At 36.6% G+C, this 13410-nt stretch overlaps 1 pseudogene; it reads left to right on the top strand.

Annotated features, from left to right (window-relative positions):
- LOC104855473 overlaps nt 1-3103 on the top strand; it is a 4183-nt pseudogene extending 1080 nt beyond the window's left edge.
- Nucleotides 3104-13410: the final 10307 nt, after the last annotated feature.

Here is a 13410-nt window from a genome sequence, read left to right on the forward strand (position 1 = left end):
GGGGGAGGAGAGATGGCAGCAGTAGTTGGGAGTGAAGCCAGTGCTCCCAAGCCCCCTGAGGCCCCTGGACCTCCTGCTGTAGTGCACCCTGAAGGAGCCCCTCCCACAGACAGTGAAGGCAAAGAGTAAAGGCACTGAAACAAGCCAAGATGGAGTTGCCAGCTCCAGTGAAGGCGAGATTCGGGTCATGGATGAGGACATCATGGTAGAATCAGGTGATGACTCATGGGATCTGATCGCATGTTACCGCCGAAAGCCCTTTGCAGGACACCTTATGATTGAGTGCAGCCTGTGTGCAACCTCTCCTGTGCTAAGATTAGGAAGACCAATGTCCCTGACTTCTTTTATTGCCAGAAATGCAAGGAACTGCAGCCAGAGTCCCAGTGGTTAGTGGGAACTTTCCAAATCTGGAGAGCCCTGACATCATCATCATCTCCTGTGGGCTGGAACTCCCAAAGAACACCATGGGAACAGAACCTCAAGGTCCTCGCCTCTCCGCTGGAGTGTGGATATTGTGCCCACTTCAAGGCAGGTATTCCCAAGGGAGACTTGTTTGGAAATGAGTGTCTTTCCTTCTTCATCTGATGGACTTGAAATCGGGCCTATTGTTGAGAGTGGAGGCCATCTGGTCCAGTAGACACATAATCTCTCTCCCTCGGACCTGACACCCCTCACTTTGTGGACCAGGGTTTGAATTGGGATAGGATGGTTGTCTATAAAACTACTGTAAATATAGCACTCCTCTCCCTCAGCTATTCCGCTCCCCATTTATTTTCTTATATACTGGTTGTATTTTTAATTTTGAGCTTTCCCTTTTGAGCATGGCAGCTCAGATATTGAGGACCAGAGCCTGGGCAAGTGAGGAAGATAGAAAGGTGATGATTTTCACCTCTTCTGTTTGGTAGTCCTGGCCACCTGTTTGTACAGACAGCTCACGTGTTGTAAATAAAGCAGAGTGGGCTCTGTGTTTATATCCCCTACTTATATATATAATCCTTGGTTTTAAATTTAGCATGGTTCTTTTTCCTCTCTAGTGATTCTACATTCAAAATAATTAAAAGGAACAAATCAGCATACAATGGTCCCCACTAATTGAAAGATTTTTTTATGTGCTGTAATAAAATACAAAGATCAAAGGCAAGATCTAATCAGGAAAAACTCATCCATGTAGGATTTACTGTGGGGTCTTTAATTCAGATGTGTGGTAGTTAGGTGTTTAATTTTTAATGTTATTTGAGTGAAATGATACTCAATTATCTCAATAATATCTCTATCATATGTAAGACATGTCAATTCTCAATATAGCCTGTGTGCCTGAAAATAGGTATTGTAATTCCACCCCAACAATCTGAAAAATTCCATGATAACAAAACATTTATTACTAACATTTATTAGCACTATTTTCAAGGTATTTAAAACATTTAGTTTGATAAAAAGATTGTTTTCTTTGCCATATTTAAAACACATTTATATTTTATTATAACATTTATAAACATGTGTCTTAGTTAATTTCTTGTTGATGGAAAAAAATACCCAACACCCAAAAATTAAAGGGGGAATAGTTTATTTTAGTTCGCTGTTTGTAGAGCTTTCAGTCCTTTGTTGGCTGGCTCCAAAACAGAGCAGCATGGCAGAAGGGCACAGCAGAAGAGAAATAGTCAGGCAGGAGGCACCAGCAGTGAGCCTTCCTTTCTCTTTTGTTCCATCCAGGCTACTAACCTATTGGTTGGTGTCACCCACACCAAGGGTGGATCTTCCCATTATCCACACTCAGAGCCATACTAACCCGTCAGTGGACTAATTTAGTTATCACACACCCTTAATCCATATTTGCATACCCTAGATCCAGCTATCTCTGCAAAGTCCTATCTATGATCACATCAGGCTTTGTGGGGGAACATCTAGATATAAGCCATAACACAATGAATATCCTGAAGAAGAAAAACATATGCCTATATTACACAGAAAAGAATTAAATTAGATACCTTAGCCTTCAAAAATGTTTAACTCTAAAATCACTTACTACAGAGAATTACAAATCCTTATTTGGCAATAGAATATACTCTGTCCAAAAACAACTATCTCCATTTTAAACTCCATGAGGTAAGAAATAAGAACTATAACTCATATTACAATACTTATTCTTATTGGTATTAGTTAGAATAAAGTTTCAATTCCCAAATATATGATGAAGGAAAATAGTCTTATGGAGAATAAACACTGGATAAGGCAGGGGATTTCGCTCAGTTGTTCCTCTGCCCGCCTCACAAAGCTCAAGGACCCAAGTTTGGTCCCCAGTACAAAAAATTAAAAAATGAACACTGTAGTAAATACATAAAACCATAAGCTTTAAGTTTTCAATTAAAGGAAGAAATTAACAGTACATGGTATTTATATGTATTCCCTATAACAATAGACCGTGAAGTTATTCTCACTATCAAATATCATTCTTCACACATGCAATGGACTCATCTTCCACAGAGCACATGCTACTCTCTTTCTAGAAAGAGCCTTTGCTGTATGAGTTTTAGATTTCAGCAGAAGTGTTTTTTTTGTCTTGTTATTTCCCTCTTGACCCAACATAATTAATTTATCAAAGTATAAGCAATTGATATGTTTCTCTAGTCTCCCCGCTCCAGAAAAACCCTGTAGTCTGAAATGTTGAAGTGAAATAAACAGGAAATATGGTAGGTAGCATATGTCATGGCTCCCAGTGACCCTCATCCTGGGATTCATGCCATTACATAATCCCTTTCTGGAGTGTGGACTGGACCTAGTGATTTGCTTCTAATTAATGCAATAGGGCAAGAGTGATGGAATGATGAGATGCTGCTTACTTGACTGGGTGACAACAGGTAGGAATTCACTCTTGTTGGCTATTCTTCTACTGCCTTCTCTCATTGCCAGATTTGATAAAGCAAATAATCATGTTAGAGAGGCCTATCAGATGAGAAACCAAGGGTATCCTCTGGCCAACAGCTGAAGGAATGGAAGCCATGTGTAGACCACTCTAAGGGAATGGAATCCTGTGAATAAGCTTGGAAGAATATTCCCTCATTGAATCTTTAGATCACTACAGACTCCTGAAGCAGAGACATGAAACTAAACCACGTTGGAGTTTCTCATCCGCAGAAGCTGTGAAAAATAAATGTTCCTGTTTTAAACCTCAGTTTAGGAGTATTTGTTATATACCAATAGATAGCTACTACACTTAAATCCTACAGAAATTAATCCATTGTGGCTTGTATTTTAATGTTCCCCAAAGGCTCATGCACTCAAAAGGTGGAGCTTTTTGGAGGGTGGCTAACTCTAGGGTGCACGGTACTGAGATTGAGCATGTGTCATAATTAAACAGGTTTAGCATAGTTCTGGGTGTGGATAATGGAAGCTCTGCCCTCAGTATGAGTGGTACCAACCCATAGGTTTGTACCTTGTATGAAATATAAAGGGAGAGAGGGAAGGCAAGCTTGCTGCTTGCTGCTGCTCTCTGCCTGCCCTGCAATGGAATCTTTCTTTTCTATGATGGCTTCCTGCCATGCTACCCTGCCTTGAAGACAGCCAACCACAGACTGAAACCTCTACACAAGGTGAATGGAAATAAACTTTTCCACCTTTAACTTTGAGCATCAGGTATTTTGTCTCAGCAATGAGAAAAGTATGTGAGACAGTCTCAGAGATAGTAGCATTCTAGTGGTTCTTAATCTCATGACTTTGGAGTCCCCAGAGTGTCCTTTCTGCATCTTCCTTTTTCACTTTTATTTTCAGTTTTGTATATAGCTTTATCTTTCTAATATATTCTACAAACCAGACGACTACATTTCTACATATTATAATCAAACTGATATTAAGCTATTGTTTAATTTTGTTACACTTCATTTTTATCATTGTGTCTGTTTCTGTATTTTTTTTTTTTTTTTTTGTACCGGGGATTGAACTCTGGTCCTTGTGCTTGCAGGGCAGGCCGCTGAACTGCTGAGCTAAATCCCCAGCCCCTATTTCTGTAATTTTAAGAATGATTTGATAAAATTACTGCTTCCCATTTTACCACCCCATGAGCATGTAATTTGATCTTAGGAACAAATTAAATAAACACATGCCAGCATAGTCACAAGTAATTTGTATAACAAACCTACAGATGCAGTTTGTAAATTACTATGACACCTACACTTTTATCTTATATTTTGGTAACATATATTTTAAAAATTAGATTCATCTTTGTGTTACATTTCTGTCACTGTGACAAATACCCAGAAAAACAATTTAGAGAAATTTATTTCAGATCACATTTTCTGAAGAATCACCATTTCTAGCTTCAGTCCATGGTAAGCTTGGTAAGCTGGGGTAATAAAAAAAATAAACAAAACATTGTCGCAGAGGAAACCTGCTCACTCTGTGGATGAAATGAAGAGTGGGGAGAGAGAGAAAGAGAGAGGGAGAGAGGGAGGGAGGAAAGGGCTGCAGAGAAGAATGTAAGTTCCAGTTATTCCTCAGTGACCTACTTTCTCTGACCAGCCTCCATCTTTTAAGAGCACATTTAGTTACGAATTCATGAACAGATTAACCTATCCATGAAGTTAACACCCAATGAGCTAATCACTTTCCAAATTCCCTACCTCCAAACAAATGGACCTTTTAGGATCATTTTTGATCCAAACCATTGGTTGACCTGATTTAAACATTAGCTAATGACTATATGTTTGGGACACTATATAGTACCCCATGAATATGTGTGACTTTTATGATTCTATGTATCAGTTAAATATAAAAAATTTAAAACAAAAGAATTTTTAAATGGAACCCTTTTTTCTGTGATCATTGGTGAAACACTATGTATAGCCAGCATTAATCAGTAGAGCAATGAGGGTTGTTGTTCAGAATGTGGAAAATAATGTCCAGTCAATTGAAAAATTGATCTTCAATTATTTTGACATCAAATCCATAAAAGCATAGCTAGACCTACATAAGATGACTTAGGAAACCAAACATGAAAATGGCAGTTTTAAAACAATCAAAAAAATTAAAAAGAATAAAAATCAACAAACCATATCTTGTGCTTTATCTGTGCTTCTGTTCAAATTTCTGTCCTGTTTTTTTAAGTGGCATGAAAATGCTGGATAAACTGTTTTTCCTTTGGAAAAATTAAGTTTAAACATTGACCTGCCAACGTTCCAGGCATTTTTGTCTCTCTAAATCCCTGCTTCTCTTTTCAAAAGCTTGGGTGCTTTGACAAAAGATTCCCATTACTATGCAATACCTCTATTGCTTTAAAAAAATCTCAATTCCTAGCAAGATATTGTTCTGTCAAGAAGGCATTAAGTTCTTTTAGTAATATTACAGCACCAGAGGGTGAGACTTTGGAGTATTTATTCTTAGAGCAAAATTATGGTAACTTATTTTAATTCTTCTCAATCCACTTCCTCATTCCCATTGAGATAAATGTTTAAAAGAAAGCAAAACCTATCGGAAAGGAGAAAATCTAAGACTATCTAGTCTTAGTCCAAGGTTTCTTCAGAGTTCTCACATTCTATTCTACCTCACTACTACCAAGGTTCCACACTGGAGCTTAAGGACAAATCTCAGGGGATAATGAAGTATCACTTTTCATGACCTTGTCAGCCACTCACACATCGCTCTTTTCAAATTTTAGTAATAATGGGCAAACACTCAATTGTGGATGATTTCTATTCCACTGTGGATGCTCAGAAAAAAGTACACATTCTATACTTTTGTAGGACAGAGGAAAGTATACACTAAGGGACAAAACTTTTAGATACAGAGAATACAAATTTTAGAAAATTATTTTTTCTTGTCTGACTGTAAATCTTGGATCTAGGCCATCATTATGTTCAGTGTAGACCAAAAGCAGATCTTTTGAATAAGTTCTAAATAGGGGGAAAAAAACTCCTTTTCCTATTGCAAAACAACATTTCATAATTCTTTTCTTAGTTCATTTTTGGCATCGTCAGAACCTACCCATTGATTTGATGGTGTTCACTTTAAACATTGTCGGGTTGAACTTATTAGAGTCAGTATGAACCATTAGATAATTAGAGATATTTGCTTGGAGAATTTTCTTTGTTTGCTTTTTTTCTTAGCTCTTAATATTTGGTGATATTCAATTTTATATCTTTAGTTTGCTTAGGTCACTCTTATATGAGCAAGATTAATATAGCAAAAAATTTTTAAATAAGAGGTCATATACAGTAACTAGATAAAAGAAACATTCCAAGAGAAAAAAAGGCATGAATTTGATATTTCTTTCAGTAGATAAATAAATAAAAGATATTTTAAACCAGAAACTTTCTTTATCTTGAAGTGGCTTTCATTTCAGGACACTGCTATTAGAACTTTGAACCAGAAAATCTCCGCAATGCTGATAAAATCCACTTCTGATACAGGAAAAGAAAAAACGCCATCTCTTATATCAACCTTTGCATATTGTTTTATTTAGGGCAGGCCATTTGCTCAAATAACTTTAATATCTTAGTGTCTTAAAAGTAGATTCCTATTTTTTATTCATGAGAAGTCTGGCAGGATGCAGAAAAAGAGGGAAAGTTAGTTCCACTCCACGGAGTTACTACACGGAGAATCCGAAGGACTCAGAGCCCCCTTGCTGTTCAATCCCGTTGAGGGCCTTGAATTCCTCTGTGGAACCCTGTTTTTGACTGGCAGAGAAGGTGGAAGAGGAATACACACAGATCTCACTTAAGCATTTTAACGATCCAGGCTTAGAGGGGATACATGTTACATTTAATCATATACCAGCTGACGGACCTCTGTAGCTGAAAAGAGACTAAAAAATGTAGTCTAATTGACAGCCCAAGAGGAGAAAAGTAGCTTTTGGTGAAAACATTCTCTGACACACTTCTACTTATCATAGCACTGGTGTTCATATTTATTTCCAAGATCCTGGAAGACTCGTTTCAGAATTGTCGGAATTCCTATATAAAGGTTTTTGGCTTTCAGATTGATGTATTTTTATCAAAATCTTGTCTTTACTTCTGCTGTCTCCAGCCATATTCTGAGGGACCAATTTATTACTAAGTCTTGATAACGGCATAGAATTAAGCGGACTCAGATCCCCAAGGATATGTTCCTGCACAGTTCTTTTCTGGAGTTCATCAATAAAGATAAAAAGGAATGTGAATCACTACTCTCGAAGTTGTACTGTCTCCTTACAGTGAGATGAAGAAAAATTGAGTTCACTTATAAAAAATTCAATTGCTGTAAAGAAAAAAAGTGGTGTATATCTAACACAACGACTCTAGTTATCAGAATTGCTGATTAGAATAGGGACAACTACCACCAGCAAGGAGGAAGACTGGAAACAAAAACTGTTGTTTGCACTTCGTAAGAAAATTATCAGAAATTTAAAGAGGAAGGAAATTCTCATAAAAAGTTATGATCTAGCAGGTAAAGTATGAGCTGTGGGAAACAGTAAAAGGAAGAAAAACATTCAAACTCAGCACACATTAGTTTTACCCACCGTCAAGGAGAAATCAATCACATTAAGCAGTGCGTTGAGAAACACATTGGACTGCTAAAATCTCAACTGGCCTTTTCGAAAGGGTATTGTGGAACACCAAAGGGAAAATGGATTTGTAGAGTGAAAGTGATCAGATTTCTCTGCAAAATATAGATGCATAGAATATTTCTTCTGCAAACAGAATGGGAAAGTTTCCGAAGGTCAAGAATACCAGGAAAAACAATGTTTAAAGGAGGAGAATAAGCAGGCTCAAGCTGGACCCAAGGGCCCAGGTTAGAAAAGCAAAAGGAGTAGCACAGTTTATAATTCTGTCCTCAAGCAGGGACAAATGTCGAGGCAAGGGGAAATCTTCTCAATAGAAGCCAAGACCTAAGGAATTCAGAAGTTGAGGGGCTGAGGCTGCAGCTATTGCTACAGAGTAATATAAATGTCAGCAGATGCTAATGAACAAGGTGGTTCTTGCAGGAAATGGACAACTTCGGAGAGAAACAAGAATTTGGGAGAGTAGAAATGCACTGCTGTATATTGTACTGGTCTTTGTTATTCCCTCAGACTATAAGAAGCCTATGCTCACAGCCTCTAAGTGAGAGATTTCTCTCATAGAAAGAGGATTAAATCTACAAACAGACTCTGGACTCAAGAAATTGACAGACATCTTGTAAAAGTTCAAATAAACTGACAATGCTTTTTCTGTAAACTCCAACTTTTTTCCTTCTTAGGTCTTCCCCAATTATTGAAAGATCTATGACACTGTCCAAGGCAGATGATGAGTCTGACTTACAATAGCTCTTGTGATTTTGAAAAGCATCATTTTTTCCCCTAGAAAATACTTTTGTTCATAGAAATATGCTTAAATTGTAGGGGCAGCCAAAGTCACATGGGTCCCAAGAGTTTTGTGGATGAAGTGTGGGCTGATGCTGGGGTATTCTCGTGTGTAGCATGTCAGGGACCTGCTGAAACTTTGCAAGAATATGTAAGAGTTAGAAGTAACTCACTTCGGTTGAATGTGGTCTATGTGCAGGTGCTTAAAATCTTTTCTATTACCTCTAAGGGAAGGGAACTGAGGGCACTGCAAATGAGGAGCAAAGTCTATTTCTCTACCAAGACATCTGAGTGACTTATCTGTTAACTGACACTTATTAAATTAAGAAGTGCAGGAAACAAGATGCTTCTCAACATAATCTGGAACTTTACTAAAAAAAAAAGAGAGAGAGAATGTTTCATTTCAGTTGTTACATTCTCCTGTGGTAAGATAAAATGAGGTTTGTATACTAATATGAACATTATACAGCGAAAATGTACAGGTTTGACGTCCACTTTGAGGCATTTCAAATTGCCAGCCTGTTTGGGGGTTCTGTTAGCTGCTACAGCTTGTATAGACTTGTCTGGTGAGTAAGGAGGAGAGAGGAAATAGAAACACGGTTAATTTATCCTAATGTATGGCATACCCTTGGGATCACTCGTTAATTCCTATACTGACCCATTTTAGAGGCTTTGGGGACAATATTAAAAGAAAGTTTCTTGAAGCCTAACGGGATGATCTGCCATCCTAATTGGTCCCTGATAGACTGTAAGCTTCATGGAAATCAAACTTAGGAAGTTTTAATTGCTTTGACATATTTTAGTTATAAAAATGGAGGTTAAATCATCTTTATGAACATATGTACTTGAAGAATGCAAATACTCTGTTGAAAATTTCCTTCTGAGCAAGACAAGAAATTGAAAGCATGAGACTATATACATCTTGTAACCACAGGAGTACTATAAATGGAGATGCTAGCCAGACAGAAAATGGTTTTTGAAAGATAAAATTATACATGCTTTATTTCTTGTCTTTGTTGACTAAGAGACGTTTTCTGTATTTATCAATGATTAGTGCAACAAAAAAGACTTTCTGAGCAGCTAGAATATCTTACTACACATGTAAATGTCAGAATATACATTGTTTTGCAAGCATTTCTGTGAAAAAAAGTTGTACATGTTTGCTTAAATTATATATTGGTTTTAAAACATAGATTTCCTCTCCTTGCAAATAGCTGTGTTGATTGTTTTAATGAATTTCATATTATCTGTGTAGTTAAATCTCTTTTTATTTTTTTACTAGTACATTTTTTTACTATGTACATTTGCAGTACATAATAATACATTTATCACGGGGATGTAGTATGAATCTCCATTTCGGTCTCCTAACATATTCTTGATTTTTTGTTTTGTTTTGTTTTTTAAGCCCCTCTGACTGATTTGATCTGAGCACAATTTGAAGCCTAATTTATTTAGTTGCTCTCTGTGAGCTGAATCCAGTTTTGTTTTGCCCTTAACGTTGCATTCCCAATGCTTGAGACAAATTGGATATTCAGACTTTCAAAGTATGTGACTAAATATAATTTGTTAAAAATTAGTAATGGGGGCTGGGGATTTAGTGTAGTGGTGCTGCCGCCTGCTTCACAAGCTCAAAGACCTGAGTTTGATCTTTGGTACCAAAAATAATAATAATAATAGTAATAATAATAATAATAATAATAATAAGGCCATATACAATTGGAAGAGGGAATTTTCTGATATCTGCTGATCTTTGTCACCTTTTCTGAGGTGGTTCAGCAATATCTCCAGCTGACCAGCAGTCTTTCTGTTATGTACCTTGAATTATTAAAGGAAACAATAAAGTAGGCAAAAGTTGACCTCCAAAGGCTACCCTGACTCCTCTTTGTAGTGCATTGTCACTAGTTCCCAAGAACAAGCTAGAATCAAGGAAATACATGGGGCTATCTTGCCAGGGTCATAAGATGTATATCTCTGTGGTGTCTTCATTCCTTCCAAGAGCTAAAGGAAAAAACTGCCAACTTTTATTATCCTAAAAGGCCTTGTTTAGGGATATGGGTATTGATTGACAGTTGATAGTAGATATTCTCAGCTCCAGGAACTATGGAAAATCATTTCTAGCTACTGTGTAATTAATTACCTTTATCATATGATAAAACCTAGATTTGTCTTTCTTCATCAGAAGACAAGAATCCTTGCCTTTCCATTAATGTTGGAGGCCATTTAGGCCTACATACAGTATAGGCAATAGGAATGATTGAACAAGATCAATCCTAACTCCCTGTACATTGAATTATGGGGCAGAAATTTTCCAGGAAAGGTTTGAAGGCTACTTGAAGTATCACTTCTATTAATAAAAGTACCCTAAATCACACTTTCAGAATTAATAAGGTCCTCTCTTTCTTTTTTGGGGGGGTACCTGGGATCGAACTTGGATCCTTGTGCTGGCAAGGCAGCTGGTAGAACCACTGAGCTAAATCCCTGGCCCAACAAGGTCCTCTCTTGAAGCATAGCAGCAAAATTGTACGCATATATTTATTTCATCCAATATATTTATACTTAACATACATTATACTGTTGTAACAGCTTTATAAATATTAACACAATTAATCTTAAGTTTTTAATACTATCATTACCCGCAATTTAGAGATGAAGGAATTGACACTCAGAAGTATTAAATAATTTACTTAATGTCACAGAGCTAATAAATGACAGGCACCGTAACTCCAGTACCCGGGCTTCTAACCACTAAGCTAAGGTTACTTTCCCTTCATGTCCAGCTACAGTAACTATAACTATACTATATATAACTATACTATATAACTATGAATTTATTGTTCTTTTTCACAGAACACTGTCAAGTGTTCTCATACATGTATTCTTGCTGGTTGTGTTGTGTATTCACTTAATGGAGTAATAAAAAAACTAATAAAAACTAGTATATTGAACTGCTTTTCTAGGTCTTTAACTCTGTAAGGAGTATGCTCTAGTGAGTAGGATCTATGATCTACAGTCACAAATGTTAGACTTCTCACTGACCTTGGACACGTTATCTTCTAAGAAAATCTCATTTCTCCCCACAGAAAATGAGAATAAGTAACTACATTACTCTCTTCAGTGGGTCATTGTGACGATGACAAGATTATCCAATAAAGAACTTAGTATGTTGTCTACTATGTGATAAACGTTGAGCAACAGTCAGCTACTGTATCCTTTGCTCCTCTATCCTTTCACTGGATTAGGGCATCTCACGTAGGTGCGCCTCCGAATCACCTGGGAAGGTTTTACTGTTGTGGCTATGTAGGTCTAATCACCAGAAATTTTTGTGTGATTTGAGGTAGCTCTAAAACTAAGATACTAGAAACTCTGTTCTTCCATAATATTTTGCACATTGTAGGAGCATGCACTCTAAATAACTATTAAATAAAATAAACATATTAGAAAATTCTAACCTTGGAGACCAAGCACTCAGCAATCTTTGGTGGAAGACCACAGTGTGGTTATTTGTCTGTATACAAACAAACTGCATTCAGAGGGATGAACAAAGAGCAGCAGTAGGAGAAAGGACTACGTCTGAATAAATACATCAGCCAAACATATCAATCATCAGTGATATATTTTCACCAAGACCACCCTTACAAGTATATGGATGAGGATCTTAAAACACTGTAAAATGTTATTCTTAGATATGTTGTTACTTACAATACTTATAGGAATGATGGACTAATTATGTGAAAGTATAGGGTCAGAAAGCTTGGTTTCCTATTTAGGTCCTTTTATTTACCCATAAGATTAGGTCAGTTTTTTCTTTCACAAAATACGATTAATATTTATAATATATGGTTCTGGAAATGTGATCAGATGGGATATACCATGTAAACCATTTTTTACATTGATAAAGGTTATACACTTAAATATTTCCTCAGTATATTTTATGCCCTCTACTTTGACCTTTAGTTTTACCTTCCATCACTCCTTTCTCTGTTCCATAACTCTCTGTTTAGACCACTACCAAAGGCTATTTCCTTTTATCAGTGTGGATGCTTCATCTCCTCTTTCGTGGCCTTTTTCAGATCTGTATTCCCATGATCCACACCTTTAATGGGCACATAAAATACGTTTAATAAATATTTGTTGAAAGAACAAATGTAAACCAAGAAACCATAATTATGAGCAAGTAAATTTTTCCCAAGGACATTTCATTGGAAGAAAATTGTCAGCTTACATAAAGCTAACTGGAGAACTTCTCCAAGCCATGGTTTTGTGTCTGTGCTATTCATCACTATTATTTTGAAGGTGAGAGTTTAGAAGCTGCTGTATCCAACTTACAATTCATTCAAGTCTCATTTATGAAGTATGATAAAACTCAGGATTTCAGACCATGGCTAATTAACTAAGTGTGCTTTCATTTTCAATCCTTGTTGCTTACAAATATTTGAATTAGAATTTAATATTTATTTAGATTTATCACTGCTATTCTTAGGCCCTTGGAACTCAATTAGAATTGCTTTTCATTTCCTTCCATTTTAGCCAAAGGAGAAACATTGGATCTCATGAGAAGAGAGGCATTTTAGGTCAAACAGTCCATAACTGGAATTAATATTCATGTAAGTTCATTCCAATGATTTGCATAGCTCTTCAATATCCACTGCCTCTAACTTTCCGCCACTAAATGCCCCACTGAAGTCAGACTGTTGAATTGATCTCTTTATATTCAGAATAAGTGTACTTTCCTTCCCCTGTTTCATACCTCACTTTTTGAGATCATTTACTATCCACCTTAGCTTTATAATAATAAAGAATTTGATTTTGACTCTAGAACTCCAGAGATCTTTGCTTTGTTTTCCAGTTATATTCTCTATCAGTCATGAACTTTAACTTGCCTTCCCACCATCTGAGGATGGTACTAAAATGCAAATTCTGGTGCTGTAGGTCTGTGGGAGATCTGAGATTGTGAATTTCTAACATTCTACTGGGCAGTATTAAAGATGGCGAGCTGGGATGTTTTTAGTACTGTTTGTAGAGGATATGAATTGTTCGAACTTATTCTTTTGGACACCAGGATTCTTCATGCTGACAGACATTAGCTTATATCCTAGTAGATA

The sequence above is a fragment of the Fukomys damarensis genome, unplaced genomic scaffold, assembly GCF_012274545.1.
Source record: "Fukomys damarensis isolate Sample0158 unplaced genomic scaffold, DMR_v1.0_HiC HiC_scaffold_36, whole genome shotgun sequence".
Taxonomy (NCBI): Eukaryota; Metazoa; Chordata; class Mammalia; order Rodentia; family Bathyergidae; genus Fukomys; species Fukomys damarensis.